The following is a 16,063-nucleotide window of genomic DNA, read 5'->3' as shown; positions in this document are numbered from 1 at the left end:
ATTCATGAGAGAGAGAGAGAGAGAGATTGTGAGTAGGGGAGGAGCAGAGAGAAAGGGAGATGGAGAATCTGAAGCAGGCTCCAGACTCTGAACTGTCAGCAAAGAACCTGAAACGGGGCTCAAAATCATGAGCTGTGAGATCATGATCTGAGCCAAAGTCAGATGCTTAACCGACTTCAGGTGCCCTGAAATTTAATTTTTTTAATGTTTATTTATCTTTGAGAGAGAGAGAGAGTGAGTGGGTAGGAGAGGGCCAGAGAGAGAGAGGGAGACACAGAATCTGAAACAGTCTCCAGGCTCTGGGCTGTCTGAGTCTGATGCGGGGCTCAGACCCATGAACTGTGAAATCAGGACCTGAGCTTCAGTCGGAATCTTAACCAACTGAGCCACCAAGGCACCCCTAAAGAAATTTAACACAGTTAAGAGCATAGCCTAGAAATAGATTAAAAAAAAAAACAAACCCTGACAGAATTACTAGGAGAAATGACCAAATCCATAATCATCATGAGTACCTGAATGCTTCTCTCTCAGAAACTGGACAGTTACACAGCCAAAACATTAATAGGAATATACAAAATTTCAGTTTCATAATTTATAAGCTTCATCTAAAAAACATATAAAGAATATGTACTCAAAGGGAGAATATACAAAATTCTCTGAAAGTATACATGGAATGTTTACACAAAATTGAGTATGTGCTTGGCCATTAAAAAGTCTAAACAAATCTTAAGAAGTGATATCACGTGCTTGACATCTGAACTTCTCCACTGAAAGAATATGGAAATTTTAGAACATTACACATTAAGGCTACTTCACCCAATTCTTTGCCTACAAAATGTTTCTCACTTTCCAAGGCTTTTCTTGCTGTCTACTCCTCAGAGAAGCCCTCTCTGATGACCTTAGGTGGAGCAGCACTTTCCATCCCCTGTCACTCTACTGTATCACTCTATTGTATTTTCTTCATGTAATTAACTGGTCTTTGAAATCACCCTATTTGTTTGTTTACTAGTTTACTGTCTCTTCTCATCCCATGCCATCCCCCAACTAAAATGGAATGCATTTGCAATCTCTTGCTTCTGGGATGGAGCCTGATCCATAGTAGGCACTCAGACACAGACTGGGGTCAGTGGCCTGGCAGCCTGCAGTACTCAGCCTCTCGTACAGTACAGATCTCACCCCTAGAACAGATTGCATTACGTTAGGATTATTTGTATGATTGTCTCAGCAAGAGACAGTGAGCTTGTCATCATACCTGTGTATGTAATAGGTGCCAAATAAATGGTCTCTGGATAAACTATGACCTCCCTTGTGTGCCAGAAGAAGTTTGAACCCTTGAGAAACCAAGTGACCTGCTTAAGCCACATGTTGTTAATGAAAGTGCCTGATTGTTGACTGTGAGCATCTCTCTGATCCCCTCCAAGTGACCTCTGTATCACACCCCATCGTGTGCAGAGGCTGCAAATGGGAACAGAGGAGATAACTTGAAAATATCTTTTTCAACAAACTTGCTGTTTCTGTTATTATACAGATACTGTCCTTTGCCAATTAAAATGGACTCAAATCACTTCTTATAATAACTGCATGTCTCTACAAGGACTGAGTTTTCCAGTGTAACAAGGGATAGCTATTGACTCAAAATTGGTAGTTTGGCTATATTATTAGCCCAATGGCTAAAGGAGGAGGAAATACTGTGTGACCCTGGACAAGTCATTTAGTGGGCTGAAGCCTCAGTTTCCAAATCTATGAAATGGTTATAGTATCAGTACTTAAATCATAGGTTGCTATGAAGACTAATTAAATTACTCTAACAGAGCACTGAATATATAGTATGTGTCCCAGTGTGCTTAATAAATGTTGCTAAGCTTTCAGACCCTTGCATAGTCAACCTGATTACTTTGCATTAATTGTTTAAAAGGTTTACTCAAGAAACTGGCTTTTGAAAATCTGCCTTCCGGAGCTCTTCCAGAAATGCCATGTTGTTACAGAATGAGTCTTAAGGTTCCTTTGAATCTGATTAAATTCATTCCTCGTTATTAGAGCTGAGCTAGAAAACTCCTGGCCGATGCCACATGTATTGGTTGAATGGCCTTTTTACTGAAGATTTCAGGAAGATGAGGTCGCTAGAGGGGTAGCCAATGTGACAACATTGATTAACAAAGGGGCATATTGTCTGGCACATTCTTCTCTGACCTAACACTCCTCCTGCCTCAGAAGGAACTATTCTAGAATGGAAAATTTCCACCATAAACATCTGCTTGCCAGATCTGCTCCAACATTGTAGCCACTGGTAAAAGCCATCAGACATTAAGGATTTTCCTTCAGACTGGGAGTAACTTGACAAAGGGCACAACTGAACTTCAAGTTTATCATGGAAGACAGGGACAGCATAGATGAGCACTCCTTTTAAAGATAAAAAATGTTGCGTGCTCATTTCAGCAGCACATATACTAAAACTGGAACAATACACAGAAGATTAGCATGGCCCCTGCGCAAGGATGACACGCAAATTCGTGAAGCGTTCCATATTTTTGATTTCAGTTTGATAACCTGTGTATCTTGGAATCCATGAACAGTAGTCCTCGTATACAAATTTTAGTTATGTCAACATTTAATTGGACTTTATGCCTGAGCCATATACAAATCATATATATAACATGATTAATTTCCATGTATAAAAAAAATAAAGATAAAAAATGTTGCATAGACTTCCAGTTAAGTAATTTTATTTCTCTTGTTTTTTGATTCAGAAAAACACCTGATGACAAAAAGCTACTAGGAATTCAGCAAATTTGTAAGTGAATTATTATTTTAGAAGTCACAATAGTATCTATATATGTCAGAAACTGTCACATATATATTTACAAGGCATTCTATTCTGGTGCAGGGTTGATTGTGTGTGTGTGTGTGTGTGTGTGCGTGCGTATGGTTGAGGACTTTCAAGGGGCTTTAGTCCACAGGTAGACTGTATTTCACTGGTGTAAAATGTAGAATTTGTTCCTTTTAAACCAGGGTTTTTAAACATCAGCGCTATTGATACTTGGGGCTAGACAAGTCTTTGTTGTCGAGGCTATTCTAGGCCTGGTAGGTCTTTACTAGTTGCCAATAGCACCCTCCTCACATACAACCTGAGTTTGTGATCACCAAAAATGTCTCTGGACATTGCCAAATGTCTGCTGGGGGTGGGGGTGAGGGCAAAAGTGTCCCTGACTGAAAACCACTGCTTTCAACTTTCTCCACATTCTAGCTTCCTCTACTGAAAGTTGCTCACTGAGGCAAGCTATGCTGTAGAGGAAGAGAATTGAGTATGGGGTAGGTAATTTTCGTTGGAATACTAACACTTAATAGTTATGAGATTTGGTTAGGTTGATTACCTATGTAATTATTTATTTTGCACCTCAGAGTCAATTTTGCAAGTGGAGTGTTGGAGACAAAAAGAACCCTGGATGGATAGGAAACTTGAGTTCAACTCTCACCTCCACCAGGAACCAGATATACAACCTTTAGTAAATACATCCTTCTCTGAGCCTCAGTTTCCCCATGAGTCTAAAAGCTCAGATGGGGCACTGAAGCAGAGGGCCACAGCTAAGATGGAAAATGGAAAGGGATGTCTACCACCTACCACCCAGTAAAAATGCAATAATGGCCTCACAGCTGACATTAGAAGCAACTAAGACCTGAATCGCCATTACAAAAACTACCGTCAGTGAAACAAAGCCTAAACTTGCAAGGTTACCCCAGAATGTGGAAATGGAACAAGATGAGGGACATGGGTGTTAGATAGTGAAGGACCTGAGGCTAACAGATGTTCCAGAAGAAAAGGCTAAAACTAAGAAAAGAAGCAATACATTTATGCAGATGGAAAAATACATAGCCGGCTAAAAGAGCTTAGTAAACACCAGGAGTATAAAGGAAGCAAATACTAGATATAGGTTAGCAAAATTACTGGCTTGTCTATGTAAAGAAAAAACAATCCACAAGCATCTAGTAAGAAAATAGCAGGCTGCCTTTAAGAAGAACATATCAGGCCTGCCTCAGGAACCACCAGACATAGAGGGACCTCCCACGCTTACACACAAGACGAGGCAGGCATCTGTGTCTACCATCTTCCCCCCTCCCAAGTCCCAATTTTTGTTGATATATCTGGGATTTCAAACTAAAACATTTTTGCTTTCGGCATTATATTCCTTTTAAGAGCCAGTTTGGACATGTGTGCTCTGACTTTGAATCCATGTTTATGACAGTGGTTTGTGATGCTCAAGTTTTTATTTATTTACTTTTGAGAGAGAGAGAGAGGGAGTGCACACAAGTGGGGGGAGGGCAGAGAGGGGGGGGACAGAGGATTGGAAGCGGGTTTTTTGTGTACAGCACAGAGCCTGATGTGGGGCTCAAACTTACCAACCGTTGAGATCATGACCTGAACCAAAGGCAGATGCTTAACCAACTGAGCCACCCAGGGGGCCCCTGTGATGCTCAAAATTAATTCTGGAAGGGGACAGGGGCTTAGAAGGGTGCTGATGAGAGAAAGCACCTGCCAAGAGAGCAGGTGGGCAAATGAGTCAGAATCTGTGAGGTGGGGCCTGGGTGAGTGCCCTCTGTGTTCTTCTGAGAAGCTCAGGTGGGTGGTGAGCTACTGACACTGAAGGCCATGCCATGTGGCATCAGGACAGGTTACACTGGAGGGGTGGACCTGGCCCTCATCCGTGCTGCTCACAACTGTGAGCCCGTCACAAGGCCCCCCACTGCATGTCCTCATCAGGGCTGCACACCGTGCTGACAGGGACCAGGGAGGTAACGTGAATGACGGATGCAAGCAAGACATCAGTGACCGGTAAACCTGAAAGGGCAGGCCGGGATGAGAGGGGACGCTGTGACAACTTGTGGGAATATGGCCCTGTGTTGCTGGATCATCTGATGCTACCCCACCCAAATCCAGAAATGTGGATTATATGTGATATTTGCAGGTTTGGGGGGGACCTTGTATGGGCCAGCCCAACAGTCACGTGAGCAGAATTGGCTTATAGGCTCTATTTGGGACCCCAGCCCCTAATTTTTCAGGTCTGCAGAAATAGTCCCTTTGTTTCAATCAAAGGAAACCTCTGTCTCCTCAGAAAACAGGCTAGGTCTTTTTCAGTAAGGAGAAACTCAGATGCTCCAAACTCAGATGTCTTTATTAATTTGTTAATTTTTTTAAAAAGCCACTCAGACCACCCTGAAGTTTAACTGCCCTCTGTCATTTAGTGCTCCCAGGCTTTGTGCAGACAGCCAGTGAGCTGTCCTTAGGCACTCTAAAAGTCAGGGCTCATTCCATGAGTCCCCTCCTATGGGAGAGTTCTGCCTCTCTGAGGAGAAGCAGACACACTCAGAGCCTGGTACACTGCACTGTCACTCCTAAATGACAGGCGAGGGATGAACAGCTACAGAACTCAGTGGGACCAGAACAGAAAGGGATTTGGGAGGCAGAGTTAGTTATGTCTTTTCTCTGTAATCACCAGTATGGATCGCAGACTGACTGACCGTTGTGTTTCGGCTGCCCAGTGAAACGGTAAGACCTCAGTAACTGCTTTTGGGTGGGGGAATGAATAAACGAATAAATGAATGAATCAGATATCACTTCGATTGCACACTCCTAAATCAAGCTTCAGTACTGCAAGGACATTTGGATTTATAGAACCTCTTCTCTCATTTGCCCACTATTTCTGAGTGCCAGATCTGGGCAAAGTCAGCATGTTAGATGCGTGCATGCACACACACACACACACACACACACACACACACACACACACATATACAAACAAAGAAACTGCCCTCAAACTTTGTCCTAGCTTGGACAAATGAGATACGTGTAGTAATGACTCCAGGTCAAGGCAGTGGGTGAAGACAGTTCCTCATTCCTCAGAACTGTTGACCACACCTGGAAGATTCTCTGAACATGACTGAAATGCCTCCCTAAAAGCCACATAAGAATCTTCCAGGGTATGAAAAATGTGCCCTACAGGCAGCTTTGCCCTCAAGGAGGAGGCCCAACAGAGGCTGTCCTGTAAAGAAGGGATTTCAGAGAAACACTGGAAGCCTCGGGAGCCAGGTGCTCATGCCACGCTTAGGCACAGGGGTGGGAGCCCTGTCAGTGCACACTTGGAAATCTGTCTCTGTGGGGGAAGAGCTCCTCCCCTGGGGCTCACTCTGCAGCCAGGCTTTGGGTATGTTTGCCCATGTGGTTGCTCAGAGATTCTCTGCTGTGGCGGCCTCTGTGGCAGAATCTTAGCTAGTATGGGAGGTGGTGTGGTGCGAGCTCCCCAGGGACGCTCCCCCTCTCACCTCCACCATGCCACCAAGCTAGACAACTGCACGAATAAACACCTGGTTATCCTCTGGTTCTCAGCTTCAAACCTGTGTCCAAACAGCAGGCCTCCCTGCTAACCCAAGAGGGAATCTGCTTCCCTGTTCTCTGCTCTCCTGGCTCTCTTCGCCTTCAGAGCATCTTTCAAAGTATGAAAATGCACCTTTCTTTGACCGGTTATTTGCTAATGTCTCCTGGCCTCCAGGCAGTGGGCTCCTGGAGGGCAGGGATGGGCTGTGTCTGTCTTGTTCACAGGTGCATTCTCAGTCACCCCTGCTAGCCTGGCTTTGCCTTCCAATAGGAAAGGCTTCCTGGTGAGTCAGGGCATTTATGTGGTCGGGTGACTTTCCTCCAGTCCCCAGGGAAAACTCCACAAGGTCAGGGAAGACTGGAAGGCTGCCAGCACTTCCCACCTCCCACTTTCCTTGATGGCTCCTTCAAATATACCTTTCCCTCCTCTACTGAAGAGCTCAAACGAGAGGCCTCATAAAAAGCAAATAATGCCTCAAACCAGAGATGCTACACTTATAATATAGCCTTTTACTGCAAAAGAGCTGTGGGTAGTCAAGACAAAAAAACAAAACCCCAAAACCACTGGGTTCCTCACTCTAGGAGTCCCAAATCTTTAACAAGCCCTTTGCCTCAAAATCAAATAAGTTTTTTTAAACAAGTCATATTTAAAATATGTTTCCCCTTCTCATTATAAAGAGAATCCTAAGAGATCATTTTTCCTTTTTTTACATTCCATAAAAATCCAAACAGCTGCTTTGCTCCCAAATCACATGGTGCATTTAATACTCCAAAGCCCAAAACTGGCATTCACAGGTAACTTTTTACAAAGACAAAACCTAACGAACATGGTCCCCATCTTTCCTAAAACTAAGTGAAGGCAGCAAGAACTATGCCAGGGCTGCATGAACGTTCTGGTGCCATACAGAGAACTTCACACTCAGCACCTCGTGCTTCCAGCCACGCTTCCTCAGCTCTCAGTGGCTGGCAGAGCACTGTGCCTATTGGGCCAGCTCTTAGAGACAGAAATCAATACAAATACATGACATTAGGAGTAAAGTAAACTATAGTTAATGTTTCCTTAACAATTCAACAACTCCTTTCAGACTTTGCTAAGCTACAAGATGAGGCTGCTACTACAGATTATCACATGAATGTATTATCACATAAATACATATAAATATCAATATATTAGCCAACAGGGACATTGGTTTAGAAATATTGAATTGTATGAAAACATACTTCAGTGACCAAGCCTATTACTTAACCTGTGCAATTTTCTCTCTTCCTTCTCCTTCCTCTATTACTGCTGACATCACATGCAGTAGGTGTTTCAGGATCGGTAAGAAGGTCAGGGTGGTGTGGCAGAGCTCCAGGAGAAGGAAGGGATGGCACCCATATGAGGCTGGGCAGGTAGGCAGGGGATGGTGCATGCCAGCCTTGTGGGCCCTCGCCAAGCATTTATATTTATTCCAAGCACAAAGGGAACTGCCTGGGGGCATTTAGGAAGTGAGTGTGTGGTGTAATTTACATTTTATAAAGATCATTCTGCCAAACTGTCTGATGAATTTATGCCTTGTGCCCAAAATGGATCACAAGCTCCCTGCTAACAGGGCCCTAGGTATGCTCCTATAAAAGCCCTCACCTCATGAACTCACAGAAGTTTTAAACCAATACTTCTCAAACTTCTGTGTGCACCAGAATCACCAGGAAGCTCATTCAAACCCAGCTTGCTGGACCCCATCTGCAGAGTTTCTGATTCAGCAGTTCTGGGTGGAGCCTGAGAATCTGCATTTCTAACAAGCTCCCAGGTGATAGATGCTAGAAAGCAGGTTGCTGGTCCAAGCAGGGCACTTAGAAAGCCAGGGCTTAAATCTAGTTGTTGAATAAACCAGTCAATGAAGGGCCATGGAAATATTTTTTCAAACAAAACAACAGAAACAATCAGAGGTTTGAACCTTACCTCAGATGGCAACCATCTATTGTAATTTGTCTTTTTCTGTTCTTTTTAAAAAAAAAATTTAATGTTTTTTATTTATTTCTGAGATTGAAAGAGAGAGACAGTGTGAGCAGGGGAGGGTCAAAGAGAGAGGTGGACACAGAATCTGAAACAGGCTCTAGGCTCTGAGCCAGCCATCAGTACAGAACCAGACACAGGGCTCGAACCCACGAGCCATGAGATCATGACCTGAGCCGAAGTCGGATGCTTAACTGACGGAGCCACCCAGGCACCCCTGTCTTTTTCTGTTCTTAAGTGATTCCCTGCACCATGTTATGCAATGATAACCAGAGAACTAAGCCCTGCGTGCAGAAGTGTTCTGAAAGGACATAAATCATTGTGATTAGACAAGATGAGACACTTCAGAGACCACATCACCAAGTTTAATTGCAAATCAAATGTCATTCCGAAAAAAAAAATTTTTTTTACAAAAGTATGTGATTTATTTGTGTAGGCAGTAATTATGTGCCTCAGTCCAGAAAGGATGTGAGGTGGTGAGGCATCCGAGGCAAAACTGAAAACTTAAACTGAACTTTTCCTTGGGATTCAGGCATAAAGCTCACTATGGTCCATTTCTATCTGATTCAAAGCACACAACGTTGCTGAACATACCTACTCTACTCTAAGCAGGGGTTCTTCACATTCTCTTGAAGGAACCCTCAGAGATTCCAGGTGAGGTGCTTATTATGACAAAGCAGAAATGCAACTAAAGGACAAAAACTAAACAGAGACTCAGAAAGGACAGAGTGAGAGAGTATGCTTTAGACCGAGGGAGATCGGCGCAGACCACTGTGCAAGAAGCACCCCGGGGTTCTGAGGGTTTCCTCTTTCCCGCCACACATGAGCCATGGTTTTCTACATGCAAATGCCCATTCCCCCAGAAATTGTTATCATGGCTCAACCCACCACGGGCAGTCCAAACGTGGGGGTTTAGGGGTTTACTAGGAAGCCCTTCTGCCCGAGGGCTACAAGGTCAGAGGTTCACATTCTGCTTAGGGAAAAAGCTGGTTAGACACACCCCAGGGCTGTGTAAGACCATACTTAAATACTGAGGGGTGGTCTCAGTGCCAGCTCATTTCTTTGGTAGTAATTCAGGATCTCATGGTCTAAGGTGGGCTGGGGGAGGATTCAAAACATCAAAGACCAGAGAATCAAAACAAGAGAGGCTGCTGAAAATCTCAGGCCTTGAAAAGCAAATGATAAATACAATAGTCATGAAACAGGAACCAATGAATGAACCGTGCTCTCTGCCCACATAGCAAGACACAAACAACATGAGACCGACATAAGAATTTACATCATGTGGATGATGAACCTGGATCCTTGTTCTATGCTGGGGTAACTGTGGGATGGTCTGGCTGTGAGCTAAATACACAAACAGCAACCTCTACACGCTAACAAAAAATAAAGTGTGCATGAGCCCCCAAATCCGAGGTCAGTGGACAGGTTTCTCTCTGAAACCCAGCTCCCCATGGTATTTGCAGTTACCCACCTCCAAAAGGGTAAGAGTAAACACTGGACCTGCTCTGGTGTTATACTGCCACCGGATCCTCCCCGCTGTCTCCCTCCTCCTCTTCTTCTTTACAGACAGGTAAAGTTGGATCTCTTGAAGGAACTGGGGGCTCCCACTCTAGGCAAAGGTTGGACAGGTGATCAATGTACAGCATGAGATTTGACTGTGCCTCCGTGCCTCCGACAGAGCTGGATCATCTGGGGCAATGAAAATTATAAGCAACAAGAAAGCGGTATTAACAGCAAGGGTAGGGAAGCCCAGGCAGCACACACCACAATTCCCTACAACACTCACAATCATTCCTTTCTCATCCAGTCATTCTGAACATACTCATGGAGCACTGTGCCAGGCTCTGGGGATATGGCAGTGACAGATATAAACATAAGCCCTGCCTTCATGGAGCTTTTGGGTTCTCAGGACTGAGACAAGCAATTAAAGGACAGTGGATAAAGGAACCTAGAAGGTGTCATGGAGCATAAAGCAAAGGCAGCCAACCCAGACTTGGGGTGAGTGGTCATGGAAGGCTTCCTGGAAGAAGTGACATTTAACACTGAGCCTAGAGGACGCATGGAGTTAGCTAGATAAGACTAGTGTGGTAGCACATGCAAGATTCTGAGATGAGATTGCATGGCTGATCTGACGGGCTGCTCTCATCGCAAGGTGCTCCCTCAAACCCCACAATCTAGTCATGCTTTGGCCTCTTTTGGTGGGATCTCAGGAGAGAACTCAGAAAATAGTTTGTTCTATAAGAAGATAGAAAAAACAAACCAAAAATGCAGACTTGAACTGCTATAGGATAGACCCAGTTGCAGCAATCTGTTTTCTGCACACCAACATGACAGGTAACTGAGATACCATACTTACTCAGGATTGTCAAAATGCGACGCTGGGCAGAAATTTGGCATCACCAAAGTGGGAGCCCCAAGGCTTCTTCCCTCAGGCTCTCTCACTTTGCCCCTTCCTTTCCTCCAAGGTCCTGGGAAATCACAGAGGGAACACTTTGCTCCTCTTACCCTTGATGTTTTGATGTCTAAAAGGCTGCCATAGAAATGATAACTCCCACTTGCCTAATGCAACCAAGGAAAACTGGATAGCTTCTGAAGCCAATCATGCCACAAGGCTCCACACAGGGAAACAAAACAAACAAAAAAACAACCTGTGAAAACACCAGTAACTTCAGTGTTGCCCAGGGTTCTAGCTGCATTTGCCTTATGAAAGAGACCATTGTAGAGGATGGTTTAAGAAATGGCAGTTAGCACATGGTCATTTTACCAAAACGCGCAGTCCAAAGTAGCTTTCCTTTACATTTTCATATTAGCATATAATTCAAGTCCTGCAAACAACATCCCTTACTGAACATGAAAAGAACAAAACCCTCACTTCTAGAAAGGAGAGTAAGCGGCTATTTTAGAGACAAAGAAAGGATGTCTTTTTAATCTATGACAACACAAATTTGTTTAGGTTTTCCCTCCACTAAGTAAGTAAGCAATTAGGTTTTTTCCAATAAAAATATCCCTGTGCATGTGCAAACACCAGAGGCAATCATATAATTACCCTGCCCAATCACATTCAATTGCTGACAGTTGAGTTCCCACTGCTCATTAACTTCAGATCGCAATGAGGTCTTTACGGAAGCCCTTTCCCCGTCTCTTTACAAAGGTTCCTATGATGCCGTGAGCAGCCCCAGCGCTACCTCATGCGGGATAATCATCCCAAAATGGCCAGGGCCAAGGCCAGCCTATTCTGACTTCCCTCTGAAAAAATAAAACGAGGAATTTGAAGAAACACTAGCTTGAACACCCTTGCTTCATTTGGGGATCTCACTTCTAAATATAATAGTAACCTTTCACCCCCACACTTTAAGTGCCATAATTATATAATTAAAACCAATTATGTCATTTAACAGAGAGACTTTTTTAAGATCCACAGCAAGCCAATTACCTCAATCATTGACCTCAGAAGATTTCCCACACTGACCTGCAACAATGAGGATTGGGAAAAATTTAGACACTGGCTTCCGAAGGCTGGCATAGACTCGATGGGTGGGTTGTAGCTGGTCTTCTTCTAGACTCTAGAAGCTGAACTGAATCCATTCAACTCTAACACCACCACCACTACTTGTTTGCACAACCTTTCCAATATCCCAAGGTTGATTCTTTATCACCACCCTGTTAGTATTATTATTTCCATGTTGTGGATGAGATAAAGAAGGCAGGGAGAGTTATGGAATTCTCTCAAGTGACACAGGTAGTTAATGGCAAAGACAGGTCATTAAAGGGAAGGACCTGAGGTTTCCATCCCCGAATCCAAAGCCTCTTCATAGCAAGTAGTGTGTGTGTGTCTGTGTGTGTCTGTGTCTTTATTCTCCTGGACATCCATTCCTCCTGTTTTGATTATCTTACCCCAATTTCCCTTTGACACAACACATCTACTCACATGTGGCTCACATGCATCACACTAGACTCACCCCCAGCTCAGGAGTGTGCTATAACCTTGGCCTCAGCCAATTGGCTCCTAGAATTTCCCTAGCCACTTCACTGCTCAGGGATGAGCATGTGACCCAATCAAAGCCAATGAGACATAATGAGGCTGTGCTGAGGATCTTGGGAAAGAGATTCTTCCTATTTGGGCTTGCATATGGGAGGAGGAAGCATCTGGCAGTTGAGCAGCCATCTAGCTACTCCTGAAGGAGTGAGGGAGAATGAAGCCAAGAGACGTAGAGAGAGAAACTGGGTCCAGGAAACATCCCTGGAATCCCTTCAGGTTGAAAACAGTGGCATTTAGAACATAGGGTAGTTCAATGGCACATTAGAGAAACTATGGAGAGCACCACCACCTACAGCTTGGGTAGGCTTGATTACAAGGATGGAATTAATTGACCGTGGCTCTGAGCAGCAGTTCTGCCTCCTGCTCACAACACAGTTAAATGTCTCCTATTTTTGAGTTATTTAAAGAACATACCATTTTATGGGCAGGAGGAAGCACTTTAATCTGCAAAATGATTTTTATCACAAACTAAACATCCTTGTAACTTTTTGGTCCTCTGCTTTGGTCTGAGTTGTCTCTCCTTGGAGCTGAGACAGCTGTTGGAGCCGAGAAGACCTGCCTTGACCTTGCACTTTGTCCTGCTCAGTGGTACCCTTGTGCTCTCCAATTCCTGGATCTGTGTGGGATGTAAAGAACTTAGGACACTTGCACTCATAATAATGGAGAATTTTCGTTATTTCTTTTTCCCTTCTCTTTTCGCAGGCCTTTAGGAAAAAGAAAAAAAGAGCCAGAATCCCTTTAATTCAGGATTTTCAACTTTGGTACTGTTTAAATTTGGGGGTAGAATTGTTTATAGGATGTGTAGCAGAGTCCTCTGGCCTCTACCCACTAGATGCCAGTAGCACTTCCCTCCCCAAGTTGGGACAACCAGAAATGTCTCTTGACATTGTCAGACACCTGGGCCAAGATTACCTCCAGCTGAGAACCACTGCTTTACTATAACATTTGAGGTATTTATTGGATTTTCCTCACAGCATCTTTGAAAACATAATTCCTTGTGGCATTTTGATGTCTTCTGCTTAAAGTGTGAGGAATGGGAGAGCCACCACACTCCTAGAACTTTCCAAGAGCCATGTAAACTATCGCTGAGCAGCCCCGACGAAACAAAAAGACCAAAGACAGCAATACCCCCTGCTATCAGAGCCATGAAGCCACAGGGGACTCACCGACCCGTTAAGGACCAGGGTGGGGAAAACTGTATCAAACAGAAATTATTTTACCTGAAGACAACAATGAGGAAAAGGACGCGGAAGAGAAAATTAGAAATGAAGAACAAGCATCTATACGATGAGTTCCAACATGGCAATTTGGCTTCTCATTGCCACAGGAAGGAAAATGAAATCTTAAGATTGTTGCTGGGTTTCCTGGATTCAGGTTCAACCAAAAAGGTTGAAGAGGCTGGACTCAAACAGAAACGATGCCTCCAACAAAGGCCTAAAACTCACTCTTCAGAGAAAAAGCGCAAGATGGTAAAGTTTTATTATTTGGACAAATGTGGGCAAAGCCATTTAAATTAAGAGAATTTGATGGATTCACAGAATTATTTATTTATTTGTTTATATTTTTATTATTGCTTAAAATTTATTTATTTTGAGAGAGAGAGAGAGCACAAGCAGGGGAGGGGCAGAGAGGGGGAGAGAGAGAATCCCAAGGAGGCTCTGCGTGCAAACCATGACCTGAGCCGAAACCAAGAGTCAGGCACTCAACTCACTGAACCAACCAGGCACTCCCAATGACTATTTTTTAAAGGGAAAGCATTTATTTATGTTCCTTGAAATGCCAGCAGTAACTAAGAATAGACTGGCAGAGGTCCTTCCTTCAGGATTAATTTGAATGAGAAGATAGAACTCATTTAATTAGCATATGCATTGTTAAGCCTCAAAGAAGGGCTTTGAGTTGGTTTGTCCTCTCAGTAAGCTAATGGGTTGTATCTTCACACAGGCAGTTCTAGCTGAGGCCAGCCCAGGATTCCACATAGTGGGCTTCTAATGAGGTTTTGCTTCAAGGCACAGAGTTATGTGTACCTTAAAGGACTGACTTCTGTCAGAGAACCAGGTTGGTTTATGTGTGACAACTGGCCTTTGTTGGGTAAAAATGCTCGTATTCTAGCAGTTTCTCTCACTGGAAGTTCTAATGCCTTGAGAGATAGAGAAGTGTATCAAGGTAGTTCAGATTATCACAGCTGCAACTCCTTTGCTTCCTCAGTTCCCAGCAGCCTCCCCCTCCAGCTATCACCATGTTCCAGCTGCCCCATTCTTCTGCCTCCCCTCCCCCCGCCCGCACCATTCTCCAACTGCCCTCACTTCTTTTCTGTGATGGCCAAGGTGTGACCACTTCTCAAATGGAAAAACAGCAAAAGTGAAGGAGTCTCCAGGGGCTTTGGCCCTCTTCCAATTGTGCTTTTAGGCTTATTATTGTTTGTTTTTTGCTTTGAAAAAGCAGCAGAATAAGCAATAACAGAAAAATAGAAGTATTTGTCTGGAGGTTCTAGCAGAGGTCCACAGAGACGAGACTCTTATGAGCTGTATAAAGAACTGTCCTGGGGTGCCTGGGTGTTCAAGTTGGTCCAACTCTTGATTTTGGCTCAGGTCATGATCTCACAATTCATGAGTTCAAGCCCTGCGTTGGGTTCCACATTGCTGACAGTGCAGAGCCTGCTTTAGATTCTCTCTCTGCCCCTTCCCCACTTGCTCTCTAAACAAACAAACAAACAAACAAACAAACAAACTAAAAGAAGAAAGAAAGAACTGTCCTTTATAGAATTTAATCATTAAATCTTCAGGAACTAGTCCTCAACTCTTGATATATAAAGAATGAATTTCTCAGGGCACACTCTTCCTGTTTATAAGTATATCCAAGTATACCCAAGGCTCTACATATATCCTAAGACAATTTCTACCCTCCCCATGTCCTTCTCAGCATGAAATATGAAGGAGACAGTCTCATTGGGGTGGCAGGTGTCACAACAGATCACCCTCAGACTCAATGATGAAACAAGACTTCCAAAAGCAGCAAATCCTTGTTTTCACCAGGGCTGAACCTTACTCCAAAGGTCAATAAAAGGATCTTAACATTGTGCAGACTCCAGGTTAAGGTAGGAATTGAGCCTCAGTAGATCTAGAAATTTTATGCAAATTTGGTCTAGGCACTTTCATACTTTATTCAGGGGAGTAGATTTATGGTTTTTATCACATTCTTAAATTAGTATGAAACTCAGAATGAAAAATTAAACAACAGTTGTTATAAAGCCATTCCTTATGTGTTTAAAAAGTTTTCTGTGGTATAATTTACATACCATCAAGTTTATACATTTTCAGTGTCAAGTTCAATGACTTTGAGCAAATGTACAGAGTTGGGCAACTATCACCACAAACCAGTTTTAGAACATTTCCATCACCTCAGAGAGGTCCTGTGCTTGTTTATGGTGAATTTCCCTTAATTTATGCAACAAAAGCTCTGGAGTTAAAAGAAGGCTCTTTGGTTATTTACAGAGCTGATCTATTTTCTCCCTTCTCAGGAGCTTTTCTAAAGAATTAGTTGTTGTTGATCTGAAATTCAAATATAACTAGGTATGCTGTATTTTTACTTGTGAATTCTGACAACCCTAATCCAGGACCCAAGCCGAATTAAGCAAGTGAATCAATGTTCATATCTGGAA

General features: G+C 43.5%; 1 protein-coding gene and 1 non-coding gene across 2 annotated transcripts in view; one reads left to right on the top strand and one right to left on the bottom strand.

Annotated features, from left to right (window-relative positions):
* ERC2 (ELKS/RAB6-interacting/CAST family member 2) overlaps window positions 1-16,063 on the bottom strand; it is an 885,144-nt gene that overhangs the window by 90,268 nt on the left and 778,813 nt on the right. The gene's annotated exons all lie outside the window — the stretch shown is intronic.
* Window positions 2,424-2,530, top strand: LOC144242018 (U6 spliceosomal RNA). The gene has a single exon (XR_013338272.1). It is a non-coding gene; the product is annotated as a U6 spliceosomal RNA (small nuclear RNA).

The sequence above is a fragment of the Crocuta crocuta genome, unplaced genomic scaffold (genome assembly GCF_008692635.1).
Source record: "Crocuta crocuta isolate KB4526 unplaced genomic scaffold, BGI_CrCroc_1.0 scaffold87, whole genome shotgun sequence".
NCBI lineage: Eukaryota > Metazoa > Chordata > Mammalia > Carnivora > Hyaenidae > Crocuta > Crocuta crocuta.
The sequence above is the reverse complement of the archived record's forward strand: the minus strand, read 5'-3'. Positions and strand labels throughout refer to the sequence as shown.